This window comes from Ooceraea biroi, chromosome 12, assembly GCF_003672135.1.
Source record: "Ooceraea biroi isolate clonal line C1 chromosome 12, Obir_v5.4, whole genome shotgun sequence".
In the NCBI taxonomy this organism is placed as follows: domain Eukaryota; kingdom Metazoa; phylum Arthropoda; class Insecta; order Hymenoptera; family Formicidae; genus Ooceraea; species Ooceraea biroi.
The window spans coordinates 11217087-11232828 of NC_039517.1; the positions used below are offsets into that span (position 1 = coordinate 11217087).

The 15742-nt window shown below is 35.5% G+C and overlaps 1 protein-coding gene across 3 annotated transcripts in view; it reads left to right on the forward strand.

The window, feature by feature from the left end:
* Positions 1-15742, forward strand: part of LOC105283053 — a 396978-nt gene that overhangs the window by 159651 nt on the left and 221585 nt on the right. The window lies entirely within an intron of this gene.

Consider the following 15742-nt stretch of genomic DNA (forward strand, 5'->3'; position numbering starts at 1 on the left):
GGTTTAGCAGCGCCAAGTATTTTCAAAAAACACATTTGTATTGACATATTTATATATGTATATGTATTAAAATATTTATCGTATAAAAATATCTGCTTATTATTATTGTTACGTCCAGAGACTGCACAGTTCCTTGCTTCCAAGGAATTTAGCAATATTTTTTAATTGTTGGTCAATGAGGCGACGCGTCGAGCCGGTCGCGTGCGATCAATAGGGCCCCAGTGAGGGATTAGAAGAAACGGTGACACAGCTGTGTCGGATCCGAGGAAATACCTTCACAAGAACCGCGGGATGTGACGCACGTGTCCGGGCAGGCGCGATATTAGATCCGGATATCGAACCCTTTGGTCTTACTGATCAATTTATAAATAAACAAGCAACAAATTCGGTCGCGTGGGACTGTAGGCTCGCGGTGTATCACTCTTCCTGAAAGAGAAAATGATACAGCTGTGCCGGATCATTCCCCGGGTAGATACCTCACAGGAACCGCGAGTCCGGCCACACACGTACCGGTACTTCCGGCTTAAAAAGAAACCATCTGTGGACGGTTTATCGCCTCATAGACCAACCGATCATATTTGCAATTAAATTAACTAACGGCCCTCGAAAGGTGGTTTCCTGAAAACGCAGTTCCCGGAAAAGCTACCTCTTTTCCACGTCATCCTTATCGTATAAAAGGTGATGACTACTCCGAAGGGCAGCTTTTTCATTCTGTCCGTAACCACGAACGTACCTTGTCAGCCTTAGCGAACGTACCTTGTCAGCCTTAGTGAACGTGCCTTGTCAGTCTTCGCGAACGACACAATTGTTCTTCAATAGTTTTGTGAAGTCAAGTGCCGGGCCGTGAACACTAACTTTGGTGCGCGAGTTACATATCACCCAACCAACTCGACGTGCGCTACACCATCCACCCGACGGCAGTTCATTGGCACAAACGGATTTTTTCAAGTTTCAGCATACACCTGCAAACAAGTGAGCGTTTTCCTTTAGCTGTCACTCCTTTCTTCTTTACTCTTTGTCTTCTCTTCCTTTTGTTTGTTCATCGACAATTTTCATTCACATTTCTCCTTCAGCTCTCTTCTACCCCTTTTCTAAACATTTCTCCTGGACTCATCCGGTATCCCCCTTTAAGTGTTTTCCGGCAAACGATCACGCAGTTCGTTTCCCTCTGCGGGACCATCCAGCAGCGACCAAGCGTCGTTTCCTGGGGGCCATCCAACGACGGAGCCACAGCGTAAAAAGATCGCGACCGATCTTTGATCCGCAGCCCCCCTCAGCGTGTTCGACCAGTTCATCGGTCATAGTTTTAGATTCTTTTCGGCCTCCTTCCCCTGCCCTTTCCGTCCAAACAGTATCTTCCACCTCGCATCGGGCATCCCCTGATTCTTCCGTTCAGATACTGGAACCCCTACCCCGAACACCTTCCCCGTTCTCTGTCTCTTCAAGCGTCTCTTCTTCCGCACCCTCCGTTTCTTCTTCGCGCTCCTCTTTGCGTCCTTCAACCCCTTCAAGCATCTCTCTCTCTCCTTATCTCCGCCTCCTTCTTCTCTTACACCCTCTTCGTGTTATTTCTCTATGTCCGAATCCTCTTCGCGAGCATCCATTCAAGTGTCACCTCCTAGCTCTCCCCGTTACTCTCCGTCTATTTCTCCAGCTCCCTCCTCCCTACGCTATTCACCTGTTCAACCTGGCGATTTGGAGAATTTTGCAAATTCTCCTTCTCCTCCTTGTTCTCCGTCGCCCGTCAGGGATGACGACATAGTCGAAGAGTTCATCCAGCGTTCACTGGTGACTCTAGGAGAGCGATTCCTCCACATTTTCCCTCCAGTCACTCACCCTCTACCACCTAATGCCATTGTGATAGACCCAGACTTCTTTCCTATTCTCTCTCTCAGGGCCGCTCTTCGGCACACCGACCCAAACGTCGGGATCCCTCTGATTGTCAGAGGACACCTATATCCCATCCTGTTCCCCGCCTCTCTCCTCCGCCGGTATTCTTTAAGTAATGATTAGTGTTAATATAGAAATAGATTTTAGAAATAGATCAGTCGCCGTAATTTTCATTTATATATTATTTTATTGGTTAAGTTGTTCTCCTTTAGTTTTTATGTTTTTTTTTTAAATAGACTCAGTTTGGAAAATTGATCTAGGAAGTAAAGTGTTTAATTTCCGCTTATGTTTAGTTTTCAATTTGTAATTAATTATAATTTCCGAGTAAACTACATTTTCAATTTACACATTTTATAGACACAAAACAACACATACACTTTAAATTTCTTTCAACCAAATATGTTTTAGACATACTTTGTTTTCTTTAGAATAAAATATTTATTAGTTAACTAGTCACCGATGTATTATTCATTTTGATTCCCTCTATTCGTCTCCGCCTTCCCAGATCGTACAGGTCCTATTCCAGGTAAAAGGGATTCAGTTTCCCTGACTAAAAAGGGACCAACGGACAGACCGTTCCAGGGCCTACGGTAAAATCGACCTCCGTGGTCGTTGACCTTTAAGCCGGAGCAAGTGGTCAGTCCGACTTGTGTTTTGAGGCCTGACCGCCACAAGATACGAGAGGCGTCCTGTTGCGCCCTTCCTTCGAGCTCACGGAGCTCTGAACGTAACATTATTATACCCTTTATTTTTCCAATAAAATCTTTAAGGCCGTTTTAAGTACAATCATAAGATATTTGAAACCAATCACAGAGCCGCATTAGCATCTTAAGACATTATTACTTCAGATCATCTGGAAATAAGAACGGACTAGGAGATAATAATATTACAATATTTATTTGTATGTTGAATATAATGTAAAATATGTGCTCAAAACTGTCATTACAGAATCATATATTATTAACTGGATATAGCACTTTAATATCAAAGGCCAGTATTCATAGTCCGTTCTTATTTCCAGACGCGATCTGAAGTAATGTCTTAAGATGCTAATACGGCTGTGTGATTGGTTTCAAATATCTTATAATTGTACTTAATATGGTTTTAAATAAGAATCAACAATGAATATCGACCAAAGAGTAATAATAAAAAGTAATAGATTTTCTGGTTTGCATAAATACCCAACTAAAGTAATAGATTTTCTGGTTTGCATAAATATCTATTGTAGTTGGCGCAATTTGTTAATATCATTAGTTTTGTAGAGTTCTTTTTTGAAAGAACTTCGGGTTTGAAAGAACTGCGGGCGCTTATACTTGGCGCTTTTTTATACCTTTTTTTAAAAAGGTAATTTTGTTGTGATTTCACACATTTTGTAGTGTGAAGTATGTTATTCTTTTCTTTTTATTAACGGCATTAATAACATTTATTATCAGCAAAATGATTTGTTAATATCATTAGTTTTGTAGAGTTCTTTTTTGAAAGAACTTCGGGCGCGTATACTTGGCGCTTTTTTGTACCTTTTTTTAAAAAGGTAATTTTGTTGTGATTTCACACATTTTGTAGTGTGAAGTATTCTTTTTTATACTATATGGGGATTGCATAACACGAAACATTATCTGTATTTTGTAAACCATGTAAACCCCAAGCAATATTTTGCCGTGATATTTGATTTTGACAATTCTCTTGAAGCAATTACTTTTGACAATCCCCATAAAACATCTTTCACTTTGCGATAGCGTTCTTTTGTAACAATACTTTACAATGAGATTTTAAGGCATAAAACTTAAAATTTAGGCTCGATTGCACCTTTGTGTTTTTATAAAGGGCACATAAAAAAGAGACGAAGAGTGAATATTTTCAATTATAAGCTTTATAATAAATATTCTAAATATTTTACTATTTTAATTTTTTAATTATATCGATATCTTAACAAATGGCAAAGTTAGCTATTTTTTATTTAACCAAATGTTAATAACTTTTAAAAGTTCAACTATAAACCAAACAACTAGAAACGATCCTGAAAAAGACAGCGCAAGCGGATTGGCGATATCTTAACAAATGGCAAAGGTAGCTCTTTTTCATTTAAACAAATGTTAATTAATACCTTTTGAACAGTTCAACTACAAACAAAACGAAACTACAAACGATTGTCAAAAAGTCAGCGCAATCAGATTCGCGATATCTCAATTCTAATGTAGAGCCTCTACATATGATCGTTATATGTGAGTCACACGGATATACCAACAGCATCTCCGCCGGTCGGTATAAACGGAGCTGCTGCCATCTCGACGAAAAAGAACGGACTGTACAAATGACGATGATGATGACGACGACGACGTTTCTTAAATGAAATTTTCCAATTTCAGACTTTGCATCGCCATATATCCGCTCGTAGGGCACGTACAAGACAAATAAAAACACTTTTATTATATAATTCGACCCCAAGCTATCCATTGAGCCTACTTAGAAATTCATCCGTTCAGCGGTTATTGAGATCTAATAATCTGAGTGTCTGCGAAAGCGTCGCTTCGCGTAATAGTGTCACGGTGCGGTCTCGCTGCGCGTATACTTGGCGCGAGACACTACCGTGTCTCTTAATTAATACAATAGTATTGCAACTAGAACTGGTTGGAACTGACTGTACAATATCAAATTCTTTACATGTTTCAATACCGTTTGTCCTTATCAATATTACCATATAGATGTATTTGTAAGTTGTTCTGTATATTTTCCATAATATTGGCAGGTTTGTAAGGGTAATTTCGGGGAATTTCAACGGAAAATGCAAGCTTCAGTCTCAATATCTAATTAGACCAAATTTGTACTAATCAAACAATTAATATCTTGCAATCTTAGTGATTGTCAACACTTAAATTCCAAAATATAAGTAATCATTTAAGCTTCAAAAGTAAATACAAAGGCCCCGAAAATATACATACGTAGAAACGTGCTAATATTTTGGAAAATACGATATATGTATTTGACAAATATATCTATGTGGATATTGCTAAGGACAAACGGTGGTTAAACATATAAAGAATTGGATTTCGAAGTCGAAAAACAACAGTATTGTAACTGCAATTTTTTGGAAGTGACTATTGTCAGTTGCAATATCTTTGTTTTAATAAGTTTGTAACGCAAAAAGGATACGAAAACTGCGAATCATTATTCTCATTTGGCCTAGCAATATCACCATATAGATATATTTGCTAACTATATTGTATTTTCCATAATAATAGCAGGTTTCTATGTATGGGCATTTTCGTGGCCTTTGAAATTAATTTTGAAGATTAAATGATTAATTAATTGTTTTGCAATTTAAGTATTGACAATCACTAAGATTTCAAGACATTAAATGTTTGATTAGTACAACTTTGATCTAATTAGATATTGAGACTGAAGCTCGCACTTTCCGTTGAAATTCTCCGAAATTGCCCATACATAGAAACCTGCCACTATTATGGAAAATACAATTCCTAAAAAACCTTTTTAAGAAAAGAAAAAATATATACGCCAAGTACATAAAACCTCTCAACTTGTCAAAACTCAAAACTAAATATGAAATCAATAATTAACTAGCCAAGTATCTAGAAGCAGTTTGAGTATTTTACCCAAACGTTTTCCATGCATACTCTCTTATTACATGACGACATTGAAGTACTTGGCGTGTCCGGATCGCAGTGGTCATGTATTCTTGTAAATTTGTACAATATCTTGATTTGTATTGTATCTTGTATCTTGATAATTTTTAATAATGATTCGCAAATGATTTTGTGTCTCTTATAGGTAGGACAGTACGTTTTAAAGTGATTCGGGCACGCCAAGTACTTCAATGTCGTCATGTAATAAGAGAGTATGCATGGAAAACGTTTGGGTAAAATACTCAAACTGCTTCTAGATACTTGGCTAAGTAATTATTGATTTCATATTTAGTTTTGAGTTTTGACAAGTTGAGAGGTTTTATGTACTTGGCGTATATATTTTTTCTTTTTTTAAAAAGGTTTTTTTAGGGATCTCACTCCTTTTTGTAATTCTCTCTCTCTCTCTCTCTCTCTCGCTCTCTCGCTCTCTCGCCCTCTCCTTCTGTCGCTCTCTCGCACAAAACAAACTTGAAGAAGGAAAGTCTGTAGATTTTAAAAAAGTAAAAAGCTATACAACTGAAATGATACAATAACAGATCCATTTGATTATTATAATATGATGAATAACAGATATACAAAAAGTGTTTTGTAAAGCTCTTTGAGATGATGATGTTATACTCGTATAACATAGAAGCGTATGGGAAGCATATGAGGAAAATGAATGATGAAATGGGAATGAAAAACGGGAAACGAAAGAAAAAGATACCGTGATAACAAGTGCTATTGACGCACTAGAAAAGTATTTTCTTGCCTTTTGCTCTATTGCAGATATCTTCCAGATATATTAACTGATTTTCTAATATCTTGTCGTCAGACGTCTCAACAGAGTCTTTCTTTCTTTGCAAACACAGTATCACTCTACAAGTCATTATTGTTTTCATAAATAATCTAAGAGATTTTATTTACGAAAGCGACAAAACGAAAGAGTGACAGAATCGAGAGAGCGAATGCATATATAAAAAAAATAAAATCTCTCACTCTTTCACTCTCTCGCTCTTTCTTTTCGTTACCTTGGTCTCTCACTCTCTCGTTCTGTTGCATTCTTTGTGTTACCGAGCGTTTAATAAATGCTTTTTTTACCGTTGTTCAAAATTGTTCACTTGAAGTCTACGTGAAGTTCGTTCGCTTTCGTTTGCACAAATTATCAACATCAAAATATCGATTTCAATCGATAGTATCGCAATCGCGTCGCTTTAACGACGACGACGATGACGTTGCACCACGTTGATGACGGCGACAACAACAACGACGACGTTGCACCACGTCGATGACGATGATGACGTTGCACTACGTCAACGACGACGACGACGACGACGATGACGTTGCACCACATCGATGACGATGACGACGTTGCACCACGTCGACGACGACGACAACGACGACGACGTTGCACCACGTCAACGACGACGACGACGACGACGTTGCACCACGTCAACGACGACGACGACAACGATGACGACGCTGACGTTGCACCACGTCGATGACGATGACGACGTTGCACCACGTCGACAACGACGACGTTGAACCACGTCAACGACGACGACGACGACGATGACGTTGCACCACGTCGATGACGACGACGACGATGACGTTAATGTGGTGCAACGCCGTCGTCGTTGTTGTCGCCGTCATCGAAGTGGTGCAACGTTATCGTCGTCATCATCGTCGACGTGGTGCAACGTCATCATCGTCGTCGTCGTCGATGATGTTGCTTGCAATTACTTGCAATTTATGTCTTTATTGTGAAATAAAACATTTCCTATGTATCACATTTTTTATAGTATTTGCGATTTATATCTTTATCGTACAATAAAACATTTCCCATGTATTATTAAAATCATTTTTAAATCATAATAAATTAAATCATGCATGTGTGAACAGCAGCTTGAGGGACAAAATCGCTTTGCATGTGTATGTGCGAACATACGTACGTGAGTCTGAACCAGAATACGGAAAACGGAACGTCACGATTCTAACGTACGATTATAATATCTCAGGATTGACTGCACCAATCTTATTCGAATTGGTCGCGATCGAAAGCTCGCATTCACATTTTATTATACAAGTGCCGTTAGATTTTTGATTACGGCTTTAATTCCTGAGATATTTTAATCATAAGTTGATATGACCTGTCAAATGGCATGAATTCCAGATAAGCTACTTGGTAGCGCACGACGTTTATGCAATGAAATTGGTAACACTCGATATTATACAGTGACTCTCATTGTTCGGAGCCTTATTTTATGCGGCTATTTACTTTTTTATGCACTCAGAGAAATGATTTATTTGGAACAAATAAAATTTTGTTCAGACAAATAAATTCTCTTATTTATATATGGGCCTAATACCATTTTATTAATTTCAAACTTATTTATTTCTTTGGCTGTCAACTAAATGAATTTATTAGTATTAAATAAAATATGTATTTACAGCAACAATATTTTCTTCTTTGAATAAAAAATATATTTTATTTTCGTATAGGCCTATTACTTTCTGGTTTTATACAAAAAGGAAATAAAAATGTTACTTACAATTTGTTTATTTGGACTTGAACAACTGTAAAGTTACATGATTTTATAACGCCGCCTTAATATGTAATATAAAATATACATATAATGTATTCATATATAATGTAGAGAAACAGCAACGTCTCGATGCCAAGTTTTTTAATTATACGGCATAAGGAACAGTAATGTAGTACTTTTTATTCATTTTGCGCAGATATAAAGGTGTGGAATCTGGTAAATTATTGACATTAATATATTGATTCTGAACATAAATTTCATTCGGTTCAACAACATATGAATGACAGTGTTCGTCAAAACCGAAAGTACATATATTTTGATACGAAAACAATATCGTCTCCTGTTTTACGAATATCGCTGTCACTAATCCGAAATATGGTAAATTGTCATGTATACCTATGCGTACAACACATTTTCCTGCTTTATATAAACGCCCGTTATAATCGATCCATTTAACAGGGACGAACTCTTCATCAAATTGGCAAATTACAAGTGTAGTCCGGGTCCGAGGTCCGAGATTTATTATATTCTTGAAGATTTCATCACTCGATAGTCTGTATGCTAAACGTAATTGGTGATCAATTGCAATGGTTTGAGTTAAATTTATTCGACTAGCAGAATTTCGAGCCGTTTGTAACCCTGTTGCATGTTTTCCTTCGAATCTCATGCACCAGAAGTTACGTAGAGGACCATAGTTATGAATAATGCGCCAATAGTGCACCATGAAATGAAATTTTGGTGTAAGGTACTCAACTTGTTCATAGCATGGAACTAGCCTACAAGTGTTAATGTACAGTTCATGATGTTCTTGTATGAGAACTTTTAATAAATTATGCGTACCAACTTGATAGGATGGTGCAAGAACAATATCCATTATGTCGCACAAAGTGGTATAAAGTAGTCACACGTTATCGCCTTCGAGGATAAGATGCCCAATCATGAGTTCAAAATTTCGTACAAGACACATCATTTCCGCGGCTTTAATGTTAATATTTTTCTTCCTCAACGCATCTTGAGTATTACTGGCGGTTTATTATCGAATTCAACGTATCCATAATCAAAAGACTGAATACAAGAATTTATGGTCTCTAAAGATATCACGCGAACTGTCGTGTAATAGTTTATTATAAGAGTCATGTCATATTTACATACTCCTTCGAGTAAATCGTGCATTATATCGACGGCATTATTGATAACAACGTGAAATGACGGAATTTCGTTGAAGATCGAGTTTTCTTTTATCCCGGTCAATCTGTAGTCGCCAACTATAAGATCGTCATTATAATTTTCTAGGGTGCGTAACAAATGTTCATTTTCTTCGTTACATGTTAGTAAGTCGTGCTTATGCCCCTTGCAGATACGACAGAAAAAATTACTCGAACAACTCGAATAACCAAAAATAGAATTCAAACCAGCATTATCACCGAGTATCATAGCTAATGAAAAGTAAATCTTTTGCGATATTCCATTGCCTTGATCAACAGAGATTCCTTCTGATTCGAGAAATATTAGTTCCTGAACTAAGATATGAAAAATTGCGTTTCCTTCGGACACAATGTCTTGGTAATGAGCAAGCAGTGCTAAAAAAATGCTACTCAATTGAGATTGGAATTCTAATGGGAAACATCGAAGACTTATATAAACCGCACCCATTTTGTGAATTCCAGTATGAGAACCAAGTGGATTATTGCACTTGAATTCATCATAGTAAATATATAAAGGAATTACGAATTTATCCGAAAAGAATTGACGCTGTTTAGTTTTCCAAAAAGTGGTGTGAATTGTATCGTTAACTATATTATTATGATCCTGCTGATGCATATACGTATGTGCGATTTGAAAAATTCTCGGCGAACTAAAAATAGTTTTGAATAGTATCCGTAAGGGCACAAACGTTATGGTGACTTGAACTGGCACTCTCACAATTGTACCGTCGATAGTTACATCATCAATTCTTTGACGAATGAATATTTTTCTTGGACCTACATAAAATCCTGCTTTTGTCATGAATTGTATCCTTTTGTACTCTGTTTTGTTTTCGAAAAATGGATTATTTAAGAAAGAGACAATATCTCGAAGATTATCATGAGTATGATCGGTTGCAGTTACGTAATTATCTAACATGGTCCCAACAATAGATAGTAACTCAGAGGTACTTTTAATAATACTTTCAATAGCTGTGCGGGACAGGCTTTTATTACGGTACAATTGTGACAAATATTTATATGTTATTTTTTTAAATCGATCGTGAATAACCGATAAATCATTAATTGACTCATTTTCTGGTAATAAAGGGTCTTCTTCAAGTAAGTTAACATCTTCAACTGACAATGAGTCAACATTCATTAAAGGCTGTTGTACATCTGACGATCTTACACAAATTTCGGGTAAAGGATTAGGTGGCTGATTCGGCTCAGAATGAGTGTTTCTTACATGACGTTTAAAAGAATCTAATCGTTAAAACGTTCTCTCGCAACCAATCTGGCCACAAGTGTAATTTGACAAGTTGAAGTGATGAATCTTAGTGTGTAAAAATAATGCTTCTGGAGTATTATAGCCGTCTCGGCAATAATTGTAACGATCCCTAAATGCGCAATAGTACATTTTTATTCTAATAAACACTTTGTACTTATCCCTAACGCAAAAACAATAGGCACGAGTCTTTATCGATAAAGTTGTCTAATTTTAAGACTTTGTACTGCGGCATAATAATATATATTTATACGCTCTTAGCAAAAATAAAAATAAAAAAATAATATGCGTACTAGAGATGAAATTAAAATATATTTTGGACCTACAAAGAAAAACTCAATGTATGTATTGGAAAGAGACTTTTAAGAGCTACCAAAAAATATATCATACTTATTAAACTTATTTAAAAAAGATAGTTTAGGAGCTATGAAAAAAAATGTAAAAAAGATAATCAGTCTTCAAAATTGTGCACTCCTATAGTCCCGCACTAAAGCTCGCTGATAAGACTCGTAACACACGTCGGCACTTTTTCTGTTTGTAAGTATAATTTGTAAAAATACCTCTGGATAAACATCCATGTATTATATGCTTCGGATGGATATACTAGGTTCATAACATGTATGATTTTGAAACACGTATCTACTGCCGCTAGGACGCTGTTCAGTTTGTACTCTACGTTATCGAACAGTACGTAGAAGTCTTTTGCCGTATGTAATGTTTCTCCTATTATGATTACGCACGGTTGAATAGGCCGCATGAGTTTTTCGTATTTCTTCTTCCTCTGTTCTAAACAAATTTGCTTACTCACGGAATCCTAAAAGAAATTATCTGTTATTATAGTAGTAAACTTGAAAAATAGTTTATTAGTTATTAGTTGATAATATTGTGTACTTTGGTGTATAGAGCAAACGTTTCTTGAGCTTCTGCTATTGTTGGTTTCCACGATCCTTTACCTTTTTCTCGGATAATCGCTGGCGGTAGCAACGTTGGTAACAAGTACATTACAACAATGTCTTTGCCATCTGTACATAAACCATTACGTAATTGATGTAATATTATTATACATAATGTTTTAATTACCTTCAGATATTTTTGAAGGAAGAGTACTCAGAATCTGATATGCAATCGAGTGCTTGTCTCTTTTTGAACGTTCTCTCATAACATCGAAGAGCTTTTCTTTGCAGTTAGACCAGCTATTTAGAAGACTGAGTCCTTTTTCCGGAAACAAAATTGTGAAATCGATGGAAATCTATGAAGAAAGTCATTTTAAGAACACAATTTTAGAAAACAATGACGACATTTTATGTATTTATATAATTTTGTAGAACTTAATTCTCCGTTTAATGTAAGAAAAATTTCATTTGAAAAGATATACCAAAGAGTATCCTAATGGATGTTTAAATAGCGGCCATTCGGTCAGAATATTGTTTATTGAAAGATTTCTGTCCTTGGTGAATTGGTGAATTCGATTTGGTGCTGTTTTCGTCCAGCGCTCCAGTACTTCCGTCCACGGTTCTATGTAGCTTTTAAGCCACACTTGCAATGCGAAAAACTGTTGCTCGGGCAGTACTAGAATAAATTAGTATTCTACAACTGATATACAACTATTTTCAATTTATTCTACGTACGGTCGGAGTATAGTAAGTAAAAGGTACTTGAGTATGATTCATAACATACAAACTACTTACAATTTTCAATCGTTATATCGTTGAGGGAAACTTGCTTTGAAGATTTTGATATCATTGAAACACCTGTCTCCTTCATAGAAGTCTTGATGTTTCTATACTTGTAAGGCAATTTTCCTTTTGACACACTTTGTTGAACACCCTCTGCATGTGGTGGTACGTAATATGCTTCCTAAATCAACGCACTGTTTAATTTCTGAACCAAAGGAAACCTTAAGAATTTATGACAGATATAGAAATAATACGCACTATTAATTCTGTTGGAAATACTTCGATGATTAATTCCGCCACAGCCTTAAAATGCGCATTTTTTAAGTCATGTCCATAAGCAACCATCAAATGATCCACGATTACGGTTGTTAGTTTCCGACGCACAGATTCATTGAGTTTTCCATTCGTTTGGAAAGTATTCAGCGCAATTCGCCCATCACTACATGTTGTTAAGAAAGCTTCCAACTCCTTTTAAAGTCAACATAAGTAAATTATAATAAACAAAAATACTATGATGTAAAAGTAATTTTTTCAATTAATGACAAAAGAAAATAACGAAGTCCATTATAAAATTTTATACAATCACAATTTTTAATCCAACATTTTTTAAAAATTACCAACATAATATACGTACGTATAAATACATACATACACATATATGTATACATACATATATTATTGTGGTAATCCTAAGAAAAAAGGTCGGATTAAAAATTGCATATAAAATTTTATAATGGCCTTGAAACTATGCGCTGAAACTATGTACACACACGTTTATGTATATATTTACTGTATGTGTATATTGTGTATAAAAACTTTTACAGTTTGAGAGTCGAATATAAGGAGAATAAACCATACAAAATTTATAGGAGAAAATTTAGTTAATTAAAAACAAAAAGATGTATATTAATATTGTACCACTTTAGTTTTTATTTTGTTTGTGACGATCTCCGAAGTTGTATTGACTTCAGTTGTGGATGTCGATGGTAAATTCGAACTAAACTCAGTACTGTCAAGCTTGATTTTTTTTGTGGTTGAGGTATTTCTTGTAGGTTCTCACTACATGCTAAGCTCGCCTTGCTTATCGATGTTTCTGTAGTTTTGTCCTGATTAGCAAAATGTTCGAAGCTTTCATCCTCCTGATGTATCAAGATACAGACGGATGAATTGTCCAATTCCGATTCAGTCAACACTGAAATCTGTATCAAATGAAAATATCGCGTGATTAATATACAAAGATTATAAGCGAAAGATAATCGCAGTCTTCAAAAAGTCGAATGACGAAAAAATTATGTACGTAGTCTACCTACGTACGACTGTTAAGATTAATTACAAAAGGGTTAATTACATTAAAAGGATTAATTACAAACTTATCGTAAAAATACATAACCGTTTTCAATATTATCAGATGAAAAATGACGACAATTTGTTTAAGAAAAATGTTATAAACTTACATTAGCTTTGTAAGCTTCAACAGCCTTCTTGTATCGCAGCTGATCACCAATTGGGGCTATTAATAAGGAGAAAATATAATCCGCCGTGGTCTCTGTAATCTGATTAATTCCGATTTTGTTTTCTGCAATTAACGTTAACACGTTGGATCACACAATTATAACTGAAACGAGGAAAATATTCTAACAAATAATGATCGAGTTCATTCAAATAAAGTTTTATTAACAACGAAGAACATTTACTTCATTCTAATCAGAATTTATTTCAGCCAAACATGTCCTAATATGATAGAAATAAATTATTTATTTGGATGAGAACAAAGACACGAGATGACGAAATGCTTCGTATTCATCATATAATCGAGACATTATATGTATTATAGATAATTATACATATATTATTATTTCTAATCAATATATTTTTCGAATGTCCATATATTTATCTAACCCCGATCAATCATAATGTTTTTTAATAAAGGATCATTTGATAGATAGGTTATGTATGTAAAGATTATTATAGTGCTACGTTCTGTAACACGAATATACGTTCATTTATCTGTAGTTTATAGATAATGCATGCATGTGCATTACGGAACGCAATATGGGTGTAACGAAAAATAAGTAATAATTAATAGTGCGCCGATCATTCGACGCATCTCACATGTATGTTTTATGCAAAAAATTTGCAATGTACTTACGTTTAAAGATTTCCGTGTAGCTCTCCAAATCCGAACTTCGTAAAAATTTCTCCATCTCATCCATTTTTCCAAAATGTTGGTAAAAACACACGGCAAATGTTGGAAATCACACGCGGAAGAGATGTCACATTCGAACTGTTGCCAGCGGTCGCGGCATGAGAGGGATACAGAGAAGGGGTAATTCTCGCGGCGCACGCACGGGTTACCGGCCTATTATGGTCTCTCTGTATCCTCTCCAAGAAAAAGTAATGGCGCAAAAATTGAAACATCGAAGCGCGCTTACCGCCATGGTCTTATATAAATTGGCGGTTTCTGCGACTTAAGTATCATATGTATTAGATCAAAAGAAACCTTTTTCAATGTTAAATATCACGTTTATTTATATTTAAAGAATATGTATTTACGTGAAACAGCTATACGTAAATAAAATTATTCAGTTGCACCAAGTAACTCTCATATAGTCGCAATCTAAAAATTTTGTTCACACAAATAAAAATATATTGTATTGAAATAAATAATATTCTAATATACGAATTTATTTAAATCTAATAAATCATTTCTCTGAGTGTGTACTTGGCGAAGTGACACGGTAGCGTCGCTTGATATACATTCAAGTATAAAAAAGGCAGGAAAACGTGTCAGATGATAACGTCATGGTTTCGCCTCATTCTCTCGCCTTAATACTTAAAGATATATTAATCGTAAAATTCTAATGCGGCAATCCCAATAATACAGAGTATGAGGAATATTGTGTTCTTCGACAGACGTCGATATCTCTAATGGTTGTCGAGATTTCAGCGAAAAATGTATTCGCCGAATAGGGAGGTCCCTGAAATAACGACGTTGCTGCGAGTCGCCAACTTTCGTCTGAAACATTTTTCTCTAAAACGCTTCATTTCCGAGATATAAGTCTGTAACACTGTAAATGACTCACCCAGTATAATAAGAAAATATATAACGTACTGCATTTTACGCTGTAAATTATGAAGTATTTCAATAATTTGCTGCATTTCATTTCCTGTTGTTGCTACTGATGAATTATTTCCAAATGTATTTGATTTGGTGGTGTAATTTAAAGTGGAACAATTGTTACTGTATTTCTCAATTCTTGTATGAGATTGTTCCACTGATGAATTTGCATTAGCAATTTCAACATTTGTAAAAAAATTGCTGGTGACATGGTTGTGAATTATGTAGTAGTGAATTATGCTGCATTTCTTTTTCCAAAATTAGATTATCGTTTGGATGAACAATTGGTTGTATAGTATTTCTCGAAACTGTTTTATGTTTCGTATGATTGTCCATTACATTCATAGTTGGTTCATGAGTTAATACACGATAAGAATTATTTTCATCAATGCTGGATTGTTGTGATAACATACTTGTTGC